The sequence below is a fragment of the Phoxinus phoxinus genome (assembly GCF_949152265.1).
Source record: "Phoxinus phoxinus genome assembly, chromosome: 22".
Classification (NCBI taxonomy): domain Eukaryota; kingdom Metazoa; phylum Chordata; class Actinopteri; order Cypriniformes; family Leuciscidae; genus Phoxinus; species Phoxinus phoxinus.
The window spans coordinates 17491478-17509387 of record NC_136897.1 but is presented as its reverse complement, the minus strand read 5'-3'; the positions used below and the strand labels follow the sequence as shown (position 1 = coordinate 17509387).

The following is a 17910-nucleotide window of genomic DNA, read 5'->3' as shown; positions in this document are numbered from 1 at the left end:
GTAATGTTACATGTAAGGAAACATCTAACCTTAGCTCTTCAAGTTTTGCCAGCTACAGTCAGACAAATTATGCCACAGATGTGTGCATAGCAGAGGCAAAACCCTAACACCCAAGAGCACTGTTTCCGAAGACTCCCTCTAGAGAAAATCATAAATAATAAAACAAACTACAGTGCATTAGCACTGACAGATAAACAGTGAGTCTACTTTCTGCAATCATCCTTATATCTGACTCCATGTAAAATTTAACCCACTGACAAAATGTTTTGCCCTATCTAATAATTTATTCAAACACATAAAATATGTATTCATACAGTGAATACACCTCATCTATGATGCACATGCATTTCATTTTCATAATTTTAAATTATTTTGTATATTTTTGGGGGGATACTGTCCTGATATACCTGTCTTTTATTATAATAAAATAATATTTAAACATAATTGCTTATTATAATTGTTGTACTTAATATTTGAAAAAGGTTTGTCTGTCTTTCTAATATTTTAACAACATTGCTTATTATTATTACTGTTTTAAAAAAAAATCTGTTAAATAAAAGTCACAGACCCTCATAACTGTGTATTAAGGTCAGTAAGTCCCTAAAAATATCAGAATTTGACATTGTGGCAAGGCAATGTTATAGTTCTGGTTGTAAAAAGTAAAGAAAAAAAGTGTTGATATATGTGGCATTTCTAAAATATAAGTTACTTTTTACCTTGAAAGCCATTTACAAAAAAAGGTTGTTTAGAAATATTAGGCCTACATGTATTGAAACAACCCGACCACACTAAATGCGTCTCTATAGCACGCAGTGTGTTTATAGTGTAGGCCTAATTTATTCGCGAAAATACGTTTTTACGTGCATAGGATACGCATGGGTTGGTTAGGGTAGGTTTAGTAGTGGTGTGGGGTGCGTGTGTATTACACGCAATGAAGTGCGTATCAAATGCACGAGAAAACTGCGTATCATATGCACATAAAAACTATTTTTCACGTATAAATTGCACGATAAACACACTGCGTGATATAGTGACGCATTTACGTGAGAACAGGCTGATTGAGAATGTCATTAAAAAAATAGCCCATGCAGTCATTTCGTTAAAATATTATCATTTTAGATGGGCCTACTGAATGTTGCAAAAAAAAAAAAAAAAACACACCAAGAGGACGTCACGGTAGGAAATGTAAAGTTTAACATTCAAATTTAATTTCAACTGATTTTATGTTCTCCTGTTCACTACTCATGGCCCTGCTATGTTACAGTCTATTTTCTCTCTCTAATATTTGGCCAATGGGGATGTAAGAGCGATTTCTTTTCTTTTTTTCAACACACAAAGGAAAATTAAAATTGAGAAAAGCCATTAAAGCTTTAGGCGTTATCTCTCAGTCTGCAAGGAGTCATCTCATTTACTGTTTGCCATCGCTCCGCAACATTAACATTTGAAATGCAAACCCTGACTATTTCTTCTCACTTGTAAAGATTTCCCCTTGTCTCTGGATGGGCTGTCGGCGTCCTCTGCCCTCGGACTTGCCTGCCGTTTTGAAACTCCTATTGCGTCTGCATAATGCATATCACAACAAACATGCATGCAATACTTTTATTTTCATATCGGGATTACTTAAATATCTAAAGATGTTTCTTGAACAGCTCTAATCAACACATTTGTCATTTGGGTGCTTTAATAGCGCAAGCAAAGGCAGGCTGTTTATTGGAGAGATCTGTTTAAAAGACTCCATTACAGAGATGAATATCATTACTATAACAGACTGAGGACTGTTTGTCTTAATTGTTTACTTAATTGACCTTGCAGTGCTGGTTCATGAGACCTAAAAGAGACAAGACTATTTTTGTGGCACAGCTGAGATGAACCATAAGGTCCGGATGAATCATCTTATAGACCATTAGCAGTGACGGTCCATACATCATATAAGAAAGCATTGCCCTCGTCACTTTAAACATCTTTGACCATCTGCACAACATAGCTTCTCTAGCAGTCATTCATCATCATCCATTCCGTGTGTGTTTGGTAGGACAATCAACAGTTTATTCTTGGCTGCCGGCTTCATTCTCCAACCTTCTGCCGCACTGCTGCCACAACACCACTTGTATCAAATGTAAATATGCCATTCTGCAGTCAGATCCTTGAGTAAAAATTAGGCACACAATACTTTGGGATGTCTCCCCATTCGCTTCACACCATACATGTCAAGTTTCTGCTCTCCAAGAAGGAACATTTTGGGAGTCTACACTTTCTTAATGTAGTCCTTCAGATCTGTTGACACCCTGTGTAAATACTGGTATTTAAATAGCCTTCAGCAAGGACGTAAAGTGTAAACAAACAAACAGCAGAAAACCAAATACAGCCAGATCATTTAAGATGATTTAAAATGATGCCATTGAAGGAACACTGATATTAGTTATGCAACTCGTTATTCGGCCGGTGAACTCTTAAGCGGTGAATCAAGACGCATGAGAAGAGGATTACCACACAGTTTTAGTTCGTGTTAGCATCTAAATAAATGATGACTGCACAGTTGATGTTGGAATATCATCAGCATTGGGAACCTAATCTTATAACACGATCAAAAGTAAACGTCCGTGCACCAATGCAACATTTCAACCTTTTGGTTTTCATCAGGGCTGAGAGGTTGAAATTTGCTGAATTATTTTTGGAGTAATAATATCAGCAGGCAATTTCACTTTTTAAAAAAAAATCCATGTTGGTTGCATTTTATACACCTCTACCTGACATGCATGGGACATGGCCTAAGGGGCTGTTTACACAACACCGTTTTCAACTAAAAACGTAAAACCTTTAATGCTTTGGCTGTTTGTTTACACGACAACAGCGTGTTGGGTGCCTAAAAACGCAAACTTTTGAAAACGGGTTTCAAAGTGCAAGTTTTTGAAAACAGTCTCTGTACATGCACATGCGTATTAAGTGCTCAGTCTATAGTTTTTCATCACCATCTAATGACATGGCAGCAGAATACAGGGTTTTTAGTCGGTTTGTTTTCGCGTAGATCGTTTTGACAATGGTGAACGCAACCTAAACGTACCCTAAATTATATATTTATGTGACATTCAGGTGAGTATCTGCCCTGCCCTATCTAGCATGTTTCAATTCCTATCTGTTAAGTATCAAAAGCACTTTTATTTCAGAAAGGCAGAGGTTTTCCTTTTCTAAGGATTACAGCTTTCTATGTAAACTAAACAGTGGCAATCACAATAATTGTGAAACTCATAAGGCCTCAGCCTCATTATATAGATGCAACAGTTACAGAACTGTCCAGGGAATAAAAACATCTATGAAATCTCAAAAGACATGGTGCAGTCACCCTTTTAAGAGTATGCAATAATGATAAAATCATAGGTAACCATGGCTACTAAACAGTAATGGGCCACCTGTGGGCTACTGGTTCAGTAAGGAAGCCGGAATGAGCTTAGTTTCAAAATACTGATGAGATCACATGTCTGGACAAAATAAAATGATGTTTGTTAACCACTATATAGGCCTATTTGACAACTATTCTCTTGTATCATGCTACAATTATCATGTCTTTACATTAGTCAGTCACACAAGAGAGGTGTGAAATGTGAGAAAACTTAGTTTTACAATACTCCCATTCTCATTTTCAAATAAGTATAAGCAGACACCAAATAGACAGTATTTCCAAAGCCCAATATTGTGTTGAAATAAACAGACTAAAACCCAGGATTTTCACATGCTATCTGAATTATCGTAAATTAAATTTTCCTAGTTAAAAATTGGACATGCTGAACGCCTTCTCAAGTCGGATTTACCACTGGGAATCTTGGGCGAGCCATAAACTTTAAACATGGCGGAGGGGAAAGCGATTGCTGCTTTGATTCCACATCAGCTACATCGCCTTGTGTTGCCATTAATATAGGCCTAGTGCAAATTTACATGAATAAAATGTTTAAGTGTATTGTTTTATACACAGTGAAAATTTCCTGAATTTCACCAAAATTACAGAATTTTTACTTTTCAGTCAGCGTGGTGAATGTTTATGGTCGTCAATGAATAGAATGTAAAATATCATTTAGGCTTTAATAAAAAAATCCGCCATGAATCCCGTTCTTTCCGCCAACAAATTACGTGAATGCAACGAGCTCGTAATCACAACGTTGTGGGAAGTAGGACATTTTTAATAGCACATGAAGGCATCATTGATTTTAGTCCCTATTTTGCATTTGTTAATGGATGTCAAAACAGCTTGAGATGCATTTCCGCCATCTAATGGACTGGAGTGAAATGAACTTTGAAACCGCAATCCACAGTTGCTATTAGTAGCTAAGCTACTACAACATCAAGCACATAGACGCGCATGCATCTTTGTAGTCCTTCTAGAAACTTGTTAGCACATTCATTAAACAGCTTTAAAAATCACATTTTAAGTAGGGTTTATGGAGACTATTCATTTATTTACGTCTCTTTACGTAGTGTCAGTCACAAACTTTTTTCATAAACTCAAAACCGCCATCAAAAAATAATATAAAATAAATAAAAATACATGGCTGGAAAATACTAATCGTCATGTCTACAAATTGAAGAGCTCAGCGCTTGCTTTATGATTGAAGCCTGGTGGCTTTTCAACTTTGTAGGCCTATATATTTCAATCACATAGGCTAAACAAATATTTCTGTTCCACGCACTATTTATAATTTACTCCTGTCTAGCAAGTCGAAGTGTTGGGAGTTCCAGGATCTGACCATTCATTGCTTCAATTTTCCTTGTGATCCACCTTAAATGACGGATCCCACACACAAGTCCCTCCCTCTCCGCCGCAGCTCTCCCAACCCTCAGACTGAATCTCTATCTCCCTCTTTCGATTTCCAGCCACGGCAACCAGTGATTGAAACTGTCTTTTTCGTTGCGCGGTGAAAGGTTGCGTTTATCCGCACTTTTCCCGGCGGTTAAACGGGGGGCAACAAATAGAGCAGTTAACACGTAGAAAACAAGATTGAAAACCAAACAAAACTTGGATCTGTAGCGTTTGCGTTCCGTAGCCAAAGCGGAACATACCTCAATCCCTCTTGTGATTATTTCCTCTTTTTCTCTGGACGAGAAAGGCTGTTGGATTGGGTTCGAGCAGACTGGCTTCTTACTTTTCAACGACGTGATATAACAAGTTTATACGTTTTCAGCCTAAACGCGGAGGTCACATTTTACATATAGGAAAATAGACTAATTCCGTCCTGCTGGTTGACTGGCACAAATTCTAAAGTTAGTTTCCAGATGCAGAGTAAACAAACACGGTTCGCAAGCGACGAAAGACATTGCCTATCCGTGCAAGTGTTTACTTAGAGACCTTTTGCGTCTTTAATCTTTGGGAGTTTTGAGGAGAAGGCTTGTTTTTGAGGAGCAGGGCTTGTTTCTCGATGCACTGAACGAGGAGGAACGTCCCATGTGCGGCTTTCACTCTTTCTGACAACCCTTCAGTCTGTGGTAGGTTTGTTATTTTTCCTGTTTTATTTTACTCCCTTTGATTTTTCTGTCCACAGGTGTGCGCGTGCATGTTCCATCTTGTAAACGGTCATCAGAGCCGCGCCGTGTTTGTTCACGAGACATTTTTTTGTGTGCCTGTTGCAAGTATTAATTTCTGCACAGCTTTTCGGTGAGAAATGGAATCGTTTACAGTTTTTACGTTACTTTACTGTGGAAATATTTTTTTGGCATTCCATAAACGCATATAACTGTTACATGTAAACCATATCCTTAGCTTTTACGATTTTGTTATTTATGTATTAGCGCATTTTTGTACCATTTCACAATCATTGATGTCATCGCAGTCATTTAACGTTGAAGTGTGCACGTTTCGCACTACTAGCTAATATGGTCTTTTTAATTTTTATACATAAACGAGTACATTTTTATGTAAAGTGTAAAGAGGCTCTCTAGCTGATTGATAATCAGTCGATCCTTCTGACGTCACCCCCTTGGGTAACGTCCACCGCGCCTCTCTCGCGCCTCTCTGGGTGTGTCCTCGCGCTATTGCGTCGAAGGGGAAACCCTGCAATTTGTTCTCTGTGAGGATCTTCGATTCCCTGTCCTGTGAGGAGAACAAACATCCCCAGTTGTGTCAGAAAGAGAAGAACACAAGGCACATAGTATTTCTGGTTGGTGTTATGTTGAAGTATAATGGTTAAATGAAGATTCGTGTGTTATTATCAACGGTTTGTTTTTTGAAGCTCTACGTCAGTTTCAGGTGTCTTGTAACGGTTAAGTTAGCCTCAGCAGCCTGAGGAGAATATAAAACGGTCAATTCGCCTAAAATTAACGTTAGGGACGCCTCAGTCAACATTGACTTCCATTGTATGTTAACTCCTACAATGCGAGTGAACCAGAGGCTGTCATTCTGACTAACATCTTTTTGTTTCACAGAATAAAGTAAGCCAAATGGTTTTTGAACGACATTTAGGCTAAATTATTTCGTTTTTGGGTGAACTATTCCGAATAGTTCACCCAAAAACGAAATAATTTAGCCTAAATAGTAAATACTAAATAGTATTCGACGACTTTGCATTATGCGTAAACCGTAACGTTACTCTCTTGAGGGCCCCTTGAGGACTTCTGAGGCTCAAAAAGGCCAGGTTATGTTAACGTTATCGCTTGAAACGCACGTAATCTTGCGTAATGTAACGTAACTTAACGTTAACGTAATCTTGAATATGTGGATGGTTTCTGTGGCTAGTAGCTACTAATAGTCCTTTGAGACACATCCTAGCAGTTAGTTTACCATGTTAACGTTACATTAACAAAGTCTCCTTGTGTGCAACGGGAAAGCCACCTTATTGTTTTACTTCCCACAGGTGATGTTCGCGAGCTAACTGCTGGTGTGAGGACGATTTATTTTGTGCTAACCAAAAGAGAAAGGTCAGTCATTATGAAATATGTTGTGATCATTTTTAAAGCTTATCCCTGTAGATCCACCATAATCCAGGAGAACTCAATCCATGACTAAAGGACTGTTGTTAACCAAATGAGAGTGATTGAAACGCACATAGATCAAGGTGTCATCCCATAGATCTACAAACAGTGCGTTCTTCCGGTGTTCAAATGTGGAGCATTGTGTGTGTTTGCACAAATACAGTTCATTTTCCATGAGAAGGTATTAGTAATTATGAAGAAACAGCTCGAGGACATCAGTAAGCAGATATCACAGCTGAACAATACCACTTGTTGTATGAGTTCATGTGTGAGTGGGTGTGCTTGTGCATGCTTTAAACTTTACATAACCTGAAGGGTGGGGGTGTTTGGAGCTATCGAGAAGTTTTCTTCTCTAGTGATTACTCCAGCCGACTGATGCAATTTATTGTTGTGCATATCAAGCTGTTTACCTTGCAGAGCATCTGTTCCCTCTAATTGGGGGGAGTTGTACTGTTCAGCCTTCCTCCTCAGACATGATCATGGGTGCTGGTGGTAACATCAGCCTGTACCGTGACTCAGGTCTCCATGGTGTGAATACTGGCTATAAATGGGATAGCTCAGGGCTCCAGAATAACATTTGAGAGCAGCAGCACTAAGTTCTACAGATGGTGGTGCCAGCACCTGATTTTGAAAGCTGTGATGGGGGATTATTAATCATAAAGGTAATTTAATCATAAAAGTAATTTTTTTTTTTTTACATTAAGCGCAGTAATTAATAATTTTACATGTTTATTTCTTTAAAAGGCACTTTGACAGCAAAGCACTGAACTTGAGTTGAGATGCTGATAAAATTAACTTGTTTTTTTTCCTGGCTCAAAACGAGGCGGAGGTGGTAAAATCCTGATCACGGCTGAAGAAAACACTTTTTACAAGCATGTATTTTAGGTACTTTAATATTAAGCTAATTAGATTTTTACTTTGAGAACACTATTGTAAACAGTGTTTCCCACATGTTTTTGTGGGACTGGTGGGTGGACCTCTGTCCCCAAATTTTTTTAAATGAAGGTAAATTCTTTAATCTGGTGCACTTTGAGAGTTCAAAATTAAGAGCTTAAATCCATGTTCAGTTTGCAAATTGGACAAAGAAAATGTCTGTGGATTGACTTGTACCTGAACTTTAAAGGGTACTATATAGGGACGTCCCGCGTGACGTCACGCCATTTGGAGCAGCCATCTTGACGGAATAGAAAATGCTAAACCGCCAGTGATACTACAGCTCGTCGCGAAATATTCCTATCATGCCCGAGCGATGCTGTGCAGTTGGATGCGATCAAATACGTGATCATATAAAAGGAATATCTTTGTACCGGATCCCAAAAGAAATAAAACGGAGAAACAAGTGGTTGATGGCAATAAACAGGTGATTTTGTTTTGTGTTTTCCCCTGTAAACTCAGTTTAAAGATTATTACAGGTAACGTCACTATAATTTGGTTATAAAAATACATAGACCAACTTTTGCGGTGATGATTGAAAAATCCTTCCCCACTGGCGTCCAAATAAAAGAGTTGCTGACCCAGCCGGACTCGTGATACCGATAGCCTGCTAACGTTAAGCTTTTGTATGCTTTTAAAGCTCCGGTGTAGCGTGATGGGACGTGAGTAGCTGTAAATGTCACCGAACTCAATGTCAGGAAGTTTTTCTACACATTTAATGCCTGTAAAAAGAACTTGTGGTGCTTCATATGGATCTATGATTCCTAATTCTCCTTTTACAGGAGAGATGCAAGTGGGAAATCCTTATTTACCTTTTTAATGTTGAGCGCGTTGAACTTTTGAATAAAAGCTGATGCGGGACAAAATGCCCGGTTTCCCAACACGTTGAACTGAACAATGCCGTTGTGCAATTTTAATAGGCTGCTTTTAAATGCTCAGTAATGTCAGTTTTATGTATTTTCTGAGAGGGGGCGGGCGGGATTTTTCTTGGGAAAGTACGGGGAGAGACGCACACTTCGATTAGACTGGATAAACACATGCGCAGCATCTTAATTGTTAGGAAAATGAAACGAAATAAATAAATGAATAAATAAATCAAGCCTTTATTACATAACACTAGGCGATATCATACAGCATTCAGAAAAATGCTGCACCCGCACCCCTAGTTCCTACGTCTATGGCCCAATGACGCTACTATGAATATTTAAAATAAATGCGGGCCAGGAAACGGGTCGGGTACAAAATTTTCTTTCTTTCTTTTTTGCGGTCCGAGTTGCTGGCGGGTTAGTTGAAAACGTCGGTCGGGTGCGGGTTGTTTATACATTGACCCGCGCATCACTGCACTGAGTAGCTGACGGATGTATTCCGTCAAAATGGCTGACACGCGGGGTCACGTGACTGGGAGATCCCTATAGGGCTTGTGCGTTAGAGATGTTTGGATCAGCTCTAACGTTACCTGAATCTGCTGTTAAAAATAAATCAACCACCCAAAACTATTTTCTATATTTTGATATCCGCACCTGATCATCACATTACAATTATTCAAATTCTCAGTGTTAAGCATGATGATATGGTAACATACACCACTTTTGAATAAGAAACAATATCAAGTCTATAAAACTCATCTTAACTCCGCGAATCACAACAAGCGTATCAGTGAGAACACTAATTTAAACGGCATGCACACACCTGAACTTGACTGCACATGACATTTTTAACATTATTGATACTGCTTTCAATCGTAATCGAAATAGACTGAAATTAAGTCACAATCTCGAACTTCGAATTCAAAGATGGAATCGTCGATGCTGCCACGCCCCCATGTCACGTCCGGTCGTCTTGCCAAGCGAAAAAAAAAAAGCGTACTCAAGTGCAGCGAGTCAACCTTCTCTAAAGGGGGTCGCACACCGGACGCGCACTTTCTCAGTTTATGGCCAGCAATATTGTTATGTTTAAGGACATTATGGAATTAAGGTCATGTCTGTACTAGGGGTGGGCGCTATACCGGTATGAACGTGACAACCGGTATTATGTTGTGCCTTGATATGGATTTTGCAATACCATTTGATATTCATAAATTAAAATTTTGTAGTTATATCGTTTTGTTCAATTTGGTGCTCTTTTACAACTTTCAACACTACTAATGACGATACAGAATCGAGGCTGAACTGAACGTTTAACCTTCTCTACTGTGTCCAACTCGCGGGATGCACAGGCATTAATAATCAAACACAGATAGCATGGTAACAGTCCAAGTTAATAGAGCACAAACCCGCCTCCTTAAACACAACCGCAAGAAAGCGTGCATATGCAACTGCAGTTTGCGAACGCGTGAGATTTAACAGAGCTGCCAACGCATTCAGTGTGACACTTTCACACACCACACATCCATTTTCTCACGTACAGAAAAATCGTGAAGCAAAGAGGACACGGAGACCGACAGACAAGACAGAGCAGGTTACTTATGATATAAAAAAGTCTCAGCTCTCAGATTCTGTCAATTTTATTGCGCAATTCAAACAAGACATTTTTCCACTTGTAAATGTGACGTGACAGATCCTATAGCGCATCAGTTCATAATCTCTACTAGTAAATAAACACGAATTAACAATGTTGAAACAGTACAACTTACCGAAATGTATATTCCTCATACTCATACATAATATCGATCAATCAGTGTTTTTCAACTGCGGTCAATAAAACAGCTGGAGAATAGTCACATAACATTTACCTCAGGAAAGCCATTTAATGACCATATATAGAACGTTAGTTGGCTAGAAAAAAGAGCTAGAGTATTTTGCTAAATATGTGCACTATATTACATATTTATTATATATTTTTTTACTTAAAGTTGTTATAATAAACGCATAATATTTAATTTGAGTTATTTTTAACCTTAAATTATAGGCTACCAGCTGATATAGGGCTCTCTGTGTTTACAGCATTAGGTGAGGTTAGAGAAAGAGAAAATTAACACCCATCTTGTGTACCTAATATTTATACATATGAGTCAATATTATCAAATTTGTGTCAAGCAATAATACAAAACCATAGCTCACCAGAAATTTTACCATGTAAATTTACCCCCATTAAATTGCAAAAGATTTTTCATTTCTATGTCCAATGAAATCCCTCACCTTTTTCTAGTTATATAGGGTTTAAATGCATATTTTGCCTGGGATTTAACTAAGTTGTACTAAAATGTGATTCCAATTTTTTTTCTCATATCACAATATAATATCGATATCGTCCGGACATCGAAAAATATCGTGATATATATTTTTGCTCATATCGCCCACCCCTAGTCTGTACTATGTTATGATTGTACTGTACAATTAAATACAATCGTTGCTTAGTCTGCAGTCTGAATTCACTTTATCTCAGAGCGTCCGTTAACTGAATGAATTGAGAATGTCACCTGAGAATCCGATAACATCAGCAATTTTCATTCAACCAGCTGATTTCTGTAAATGAATGTAAAACTAAATATTGCAGCACAGGGCGAAGTCACATAACGACGATTTGAGACAAATAAATGTAAATTTAATATAAAACTATATAAATGGCGCTCTGTGGCACGGCAGGATTTTGAACAAGGTCCTGAGCCGTTGCTGGGCGCCGCGTACAGACGCGAGTGTGTGTGTACACTCATAGAGAATAACGTGTTTGAATTTTAAAGACGTGGCGCTGCGCTTCTCGTCCGGTGTGCGACCCCCTTAACTTAGACATTCAGTCAAAAGATAGCATGACAACTGTAGATGCAGGAGACCCATCGACAGAACTTGAACCCCCTCCTCTTTCAAAAAAAAAACAGTTTGCAAGGTCTGCTATGTGCGTGTACCATATTCTTTCACTGGCAGCCCGACTAACATGGCAGGGCATCTCCGCAGGCACCACAAAAACATAGATTTATGTTAGATTAATTTTCAAGAATCGTGTCACTCCTAATCGTAATGCAACAGACCGGTATGTATATTAAGCCTTTAAATAAAAGGGTTATTGGGCTGTTTACATTGTCATATACAATAAAAGAGCATGCACAGCGACAGGAAATAGAAATGAACACAGAAAAATGGCCTAGTGCCTAACAAACACAACACTGACGATGGACTTGAGCTCAGGAGTTTGTTTTTTTAACGGCTCCTGACGAATTCTTTCTATGCCCGCACACAAAGCTCACACCTCGGATCCAAACTAAGCTTTTTACAGCTTGATTATGTAAATACTTTTTTTTTATTGATGACGAGGACATTTTAAGTTATGGAACTTAAAGATTGTACTAATGATTCAAAGACCTCCTATATGCCAGAAGATCAAGGAAAATTAGTTTTCTCACGTCATGACTCCTTTAAAATATAAGGGCTTACTTCAAGTAAATATATTTGGTCAAAGAGGTTCAGCTGACAAATTTAGGATTTCCTGCATTGCATGTAAATTTGAAATGACGTGATTTAAAGCCTTCCAAAGACCGTAACGCATGGTTAAATGGCTCCCTGAGTGATAATTCAAATAATAATTCATTTGATTAGATGTATGCAATGTTGAAAAAAACTTCTTAATAGTGAAATGATTTCTTTAAATCTTTGGTGTCGGTTTATGTAATCCAGATTACATATAATCAGTTACTATCCAGCACTAATTACCATTGTGTGTTTGGATATTTTGTAATTCCCAAATTTTTATTTGGTAATGAGAATTGCAGGGAGTGATTTGAAGTCACCGTTGGGAATTGATTGGATTGTTGGATGGATCTTTGTTGTTTGCTAATTGCTGCTATCTCATGTGAGTGACAGTTTACTGGATGAGAGTGATCATTGTCCCTCATACCGGTGCACTTATCGAAATAGATGAGATGTCGTTACAAGCGGTAGAAGTTATTTTGATTAAAGATTACAAGGGGACATGAATTAAATAAAAAAGAAATTGTGCATTGACAAATAATTACAATAAACATAAAAAATTAAGAAATGTTGATTTTGATAGCATGGAGACTTAATCTCACAGTGACCTGGAAAATATAATTTCTACAGCTTTCAATTGATAAAAATATTCAACCGAAATATTTTCATGAAAACAAAGTCAATTGTAGCATAAATTACAGTGCGCTTTTAATATTTCGTTTCTTGTGTATATTACACTTTACTTTTCTTTATTTTCTTAAGGTAATTTTACTTGATGAGCTTAGATAATGATTAAAAAACATGGAGGATGGTTCGATTAGAAACATGAATGTCAAATTAGATCAACTTCTTAATTGTGTTTAACATGTTTACTTTTTAGTCTATTACAGTCCTAATAATTTCTTATTTTTTTCCTTTGATTATAGGTTGAAATATGATCTGGTTAGACATGTTCTTGAGATGTTTTGTAAGATTCACCCATTATTATGTATAGCAAAAATGTTCTTAGTCGATTCTGTACAATTAGGGCGGACACTCAAATGCTTGTCCTGATGCATTCTGCCTTATTACACATTAACATTATCTTGCACCAAAATTATTTTTTTCCTGGATAGCTTCCTGATAGCATGTTACACAAATTACTCAGAGGTCAGGTGATTCTTAGCATCTGCACGTTGTTTTCCTCTCCCGTCAGACGGTGTGGCGTGTTTGTGCTTGGGTTTGACAGCAGAACAGTGCGACCAAAGGAACCTTGTAGGGATGCCACGAGTCACATTGGCTCAGCTTTGGCGAAATGGTGAATGCGTGAATAAGTAATTTTGCATTAGCAGTGGGTTACAGCAGAACGTGGATGCATTTGGATGTGAAGTTGCTCGGCATGTAGTGGCAGGAGAAAGATCTCTGCTGACAGAGATAAAGAGAGGGGCCTCCCTGTAACAGATGCTCATACTCGTTCGGCTGGAAAAACAAACATGCTTTTTTATTTGTCTGTTCCAATCACAGCGAGCTTCAACACTTGTGGTGTTATCACTGGGAGCTAGTGGAGGATGGTCCCCCCCCCCCCCCCCCATCAGCCACTCTCAAACTAGTAGTCTGAAGATGTGCTTTTACTTTCTTCATCTTGTTTTTTCTCTCTTTTCCCTCCCTCTTCTATTCTATCTCTATTTATTTTTCACCCTCCCACTTCTGTGTTATGTTTAATGCAGTGTGTACAGTGATATGTGCATGATTGCTGGTTATAAAACAGTGTTTAACTGTGTTTGCTATTGCATCAACATTAGATAGTAGGTCTAGGCATTGACACAAATCTCACGATTAGATTAGACTTTGATTCACAAGCTTGTGATTTTATTCACTTCGATTCCATAGTTTCATTTGGATATACTGTATATTAATTTGTCAGTTTTGTCTCAAGAACAAAATCTCTATGAACAAATGCTGTAAAATTCAAAGGGAACCCTGTCACTTGATACATTACTATAATACATAACTGATGTGTATACAAATTTTTAAAGGGCACCTATTATGGAATTTTGAAATTTACCTTTCATGTAGTGTGTAACATAGATCTAAGTGAACAAAAACATCCTGCAAAGTTTGAAATATGAAAGTGCACCGTATATAAAGTTATTGTCTTTCAAAAGTGAGAGTCGACTCGGAGTCATTTTTATGAATCGTTAGAAGACCGAAGCTTTTTCTCTGACTAGATGACGTCAACTTGTCAAGTTATTTGAATACGATACGCCCACTTATTGCTCTCCAAGGCCAGGGAAAATATCATGGCGACGAGACGCTGTGTTCTGAAGTGCGGCTCAAAAGCAAACCTTTTTCATCTGCCCAAGGAGGAGCATTTGAAGACTAAGTGGCTACAATTCACTATACCACAGAAGTATAGTCCGAGCCTTGTGCTTTGTTCGCGTCATTTTGAAGACGATTGCTTTTTAAATGCAATCAAACTTGGATTCGCGAGCTGGCTGATATTGAAGGAAGGTTCAGTTCCAACTTCCAAGTGTATTTGCATCAGCTTCCTCCTCCGTATCACAACCTGTAAGTGTTATTAATAATTTTTGCTTTTATATTTTATGTAGCATGCTTAATAATTATTTTGTTTGTTGTGTAAGCACCGTTTAGCTTCTAGGTCTTCAATGACAATTGTATTGAGATATGTGAAGTGTTTGTCGTTGTTTTCGGAGTTGTCTAAAGAATAGAGTAATACCTCGTAGTAACGTAACTGCATTTTTTTTTTTTTGTAAAACGTTATGTTTATGCATCGGGCTAATGCAAACAAAGACTGATTGTGCTTTTACAATATGAACTCTGGGCTATGCTCGCTAACATAACATTAAATTCTTTATCTTATTTTTCGTTTTTTACTACAAACTATAAAGCAGTGGACTATAATCATTATTATAATACAATTTAATTGATAAAAGCATCATTGTACTCCGTGTTAAAAATAAGTATTATTTCTGTAAACACTGCTGGGTCATCTGACCAATCAACGCAGATTAGCGTCGCGCAAAGGAGGGGTTCGAAAAACGAGTCGTTAAACGATTCATTTGGGAGTCGGTGAGCAAATCAGGTAAAAATAAATGCATATTATACGAAAACAAAAGTGTTTTTTGTCATTGCATGCATGTAAAACTGTTGTTGGGGACTCCCACAACAACATTAGGAACATTTTAAATGTCATAATAGGTGCCCTTTAAATTGCATAAATGGTTTGTATTATAACATTGTTATAATAACATTTTAATGACCAAATTGTTTATATTTCAAAAATCGAATTTAAGTAGAGAAACTTTGGTATTGGAATCGAGAATTGTTAAATTGCACTAGTATCTAACATTTTTGGTGTCATAACCTTATTTATTACAATACGAGGATACATGGGTCAAAAACAATAACTTGGTTAATTTATTACTTTTTTTGTGGTGGGGCCAGTGAAAAGTAAATAATTAAATTAATTGAATCAAATCAAGAATCGACTTGAATTGGGACACCTGTATCTATACCCAGCCTTAGTTGAGCTCTGCAGAGCGTTGGCCCTCTAGGAACTAAGTTTGAGACAACTGTCTTAAGGCTTTATTAGACCTGTAGTCTAAAACACTGTTGTAAGCCACTTTGCTGTGTAGTGTGTGGGTTTTATAATGTGTTTAGTATAAAAACAAAATTGGAGACGCACAAAGCAGCTAAGCAAGTTTGCAGGACCCAGTTTACACTCCCAGTGAAGCAGTGCCTACGAGGGCAGAATACACTTTCAGATTATATATCAATTTCAGAAACATGACCAGTATAACAGTGAGAGAACCTGGTCTTAGCTCAATGAGACGGCAGCTTTCCTGGCTCTATCAGAATGATAGCTCTGCTCCTGCAGCCCACACAGCAGTGGCAGTTACATAACGATCACTGATGTCTCCCCGCACAACTGTTAGTCAATTGACAGGTCCCACGTTCAACCTCCACTGCTGGCCTTGTACTGTGGGCCATGGTGGGCGGCATAGTCAATAACTCGAGCCTGGGTGGAAGATTGAATGGAAAAAGAACATGAAAACAATGACCATGCTTTGTAGAGAAAATTCCCAAACAGGGCAGCTTACAGAGATTGCATCCAGTGTGTCATATTGAAACGCGTCATGTTCCCACTTGTGATATATTTAAGAAATAAAATGTATTAATTGAATGGGCTATTAGCCTGGGGTAGTTGGTGACATAGCCATCTGTATCAACAGCCACAGATGAGCAAGAGCCTCAGAGGTAACACTCTTCAAGGGCAAATGAAACCCCCAAAGGGATTTTGTGTACTTCTACTGTCAGTAATTGCAGGCCCAAAACTTGTGTGAACTGTCACAACTTGTTGTTTGTTATTATTGGCCCATATTTAATTCCACTTGTATTAGGAAAGATTTAATTTATTTGGTGGCTGTTATAATCAAAGCTGCTGACAAACAGAAAACGGTGAAATGCCTGGGCTCATCCACTGTCACAAATGCCATTCCCAAGGTTTCCCGCAGCACTTTGGAACACACTTTGTGGCCGCCTAAGCAACACACGCCTGCCACCTTAACTGCGTTGTCAAAAAAAATTAAATGAGCGATATCCACCGTGTTACTCTGTCCTGTTTAGTGCTTAGATTCTCTGCCCGAGCCCGATATTTCCCGCTGCTATACTCCGGCCGGGCCCGTGATCTAGAGACGTGCGGTGCGGGACTAGATTTGATGGACGAGTGCGAGCGCGGGTGGTAATGCACTCACTCTGTGTGTAAACAAAATAGAAACGATTTACAGGACAGAGTTTCTATTTGTAACATGTTTGCAGCGTTGAGCGATGTAACTAATCACAGACATATGTGATGCGATCTGGGAAAACCCGTCGGATGTCGCGCTGGTAAGTTTTCAGTAAGGTCTAAAAATAGATCGAATGTCAAGTTTTTTTTTTTTTTTTTTTTGTCAAAATTGGGTTTTCATTCAATTATTATTCTATAACATCTTGTCTATCATCTCTGAATATATCTTGGGAAAATTCACTAGTTTAGTGCAGAAAAATAGCGATTTATAGTGGCAAGCTGAAAAGACTGTGTCTTTCTCTTTAAGAACACGCACGGCGGAGAGGAGGTGCAAAAAACTAAATCGCCCATTTAGCTCTCCTTCTCTTAACATTATAAAGACCGTTTCACCTATCAAAATAAACCACATATCAGAATAAAGATCCCGCCAGTCCTGTGTAAACTACAACGGCACGCAAGTTTTTATGTATTTATTTTTATCCAACGTTATCGTGTGATGTGTGATGCGGAGGACAAGAGAACAACGGAGTCTGAAGTACCTGCTCGCTTAAAAGATCTTGCTCGCCTCTCAATCGTCCAATTTCAAAACGGTTTTCGCAGGATGAATTTTGGGTTTGTAAGCTTTCTAATGATATATAATCTTTGATGATTACTGAAATATGTGATATGAAAAAAAGGCAATAAAAAAAGAGCGCCAGTCACCCGCTAGCAGGACATGACAGTTAATTAAACCCGTTTTTCTCAAAATTCCGTTCCTGAAAATCATAGCGATCAGCCGACTTCAGATAACCATAACTTTTGTTACAGACAAACGATAAAATAAATAAAAACAGATTT

General features: G+C 38.1%; 1 protein-coding gene across 7 annotated transcripts in view; it reads left to right on the top strand.

Moving 5' to 3' along the window:
• The first annotated feature begins 4797 nt into the window (after positions 1-4797).
• atp2b4 (ATPase plasma membrane Ca2+ transporting 4) overlaps positions 4798-17910 on the top strand; it is a 125154-nt gene continuing 112041 nt past the window's right edge. For 5 of the 7 annotated variants that reach the window (XM_079598103.1, XM_079598105.1, XM_079598100.1 and 2 more), the window contains exons 1-2: positions 4800-5472; positions 6837-6900. The gene's annotated coding sequence lies outside the window, so the exon portion shown is untranslated. Of the gene's footprint in view, positions 5473-6000; positions 6144-6836; positions 6901-17910 lie in introns of those variants that run through there. The other 2 variants (XM_079598101.1, XM_079598102.1) reach the window with 2 other exon arrangements.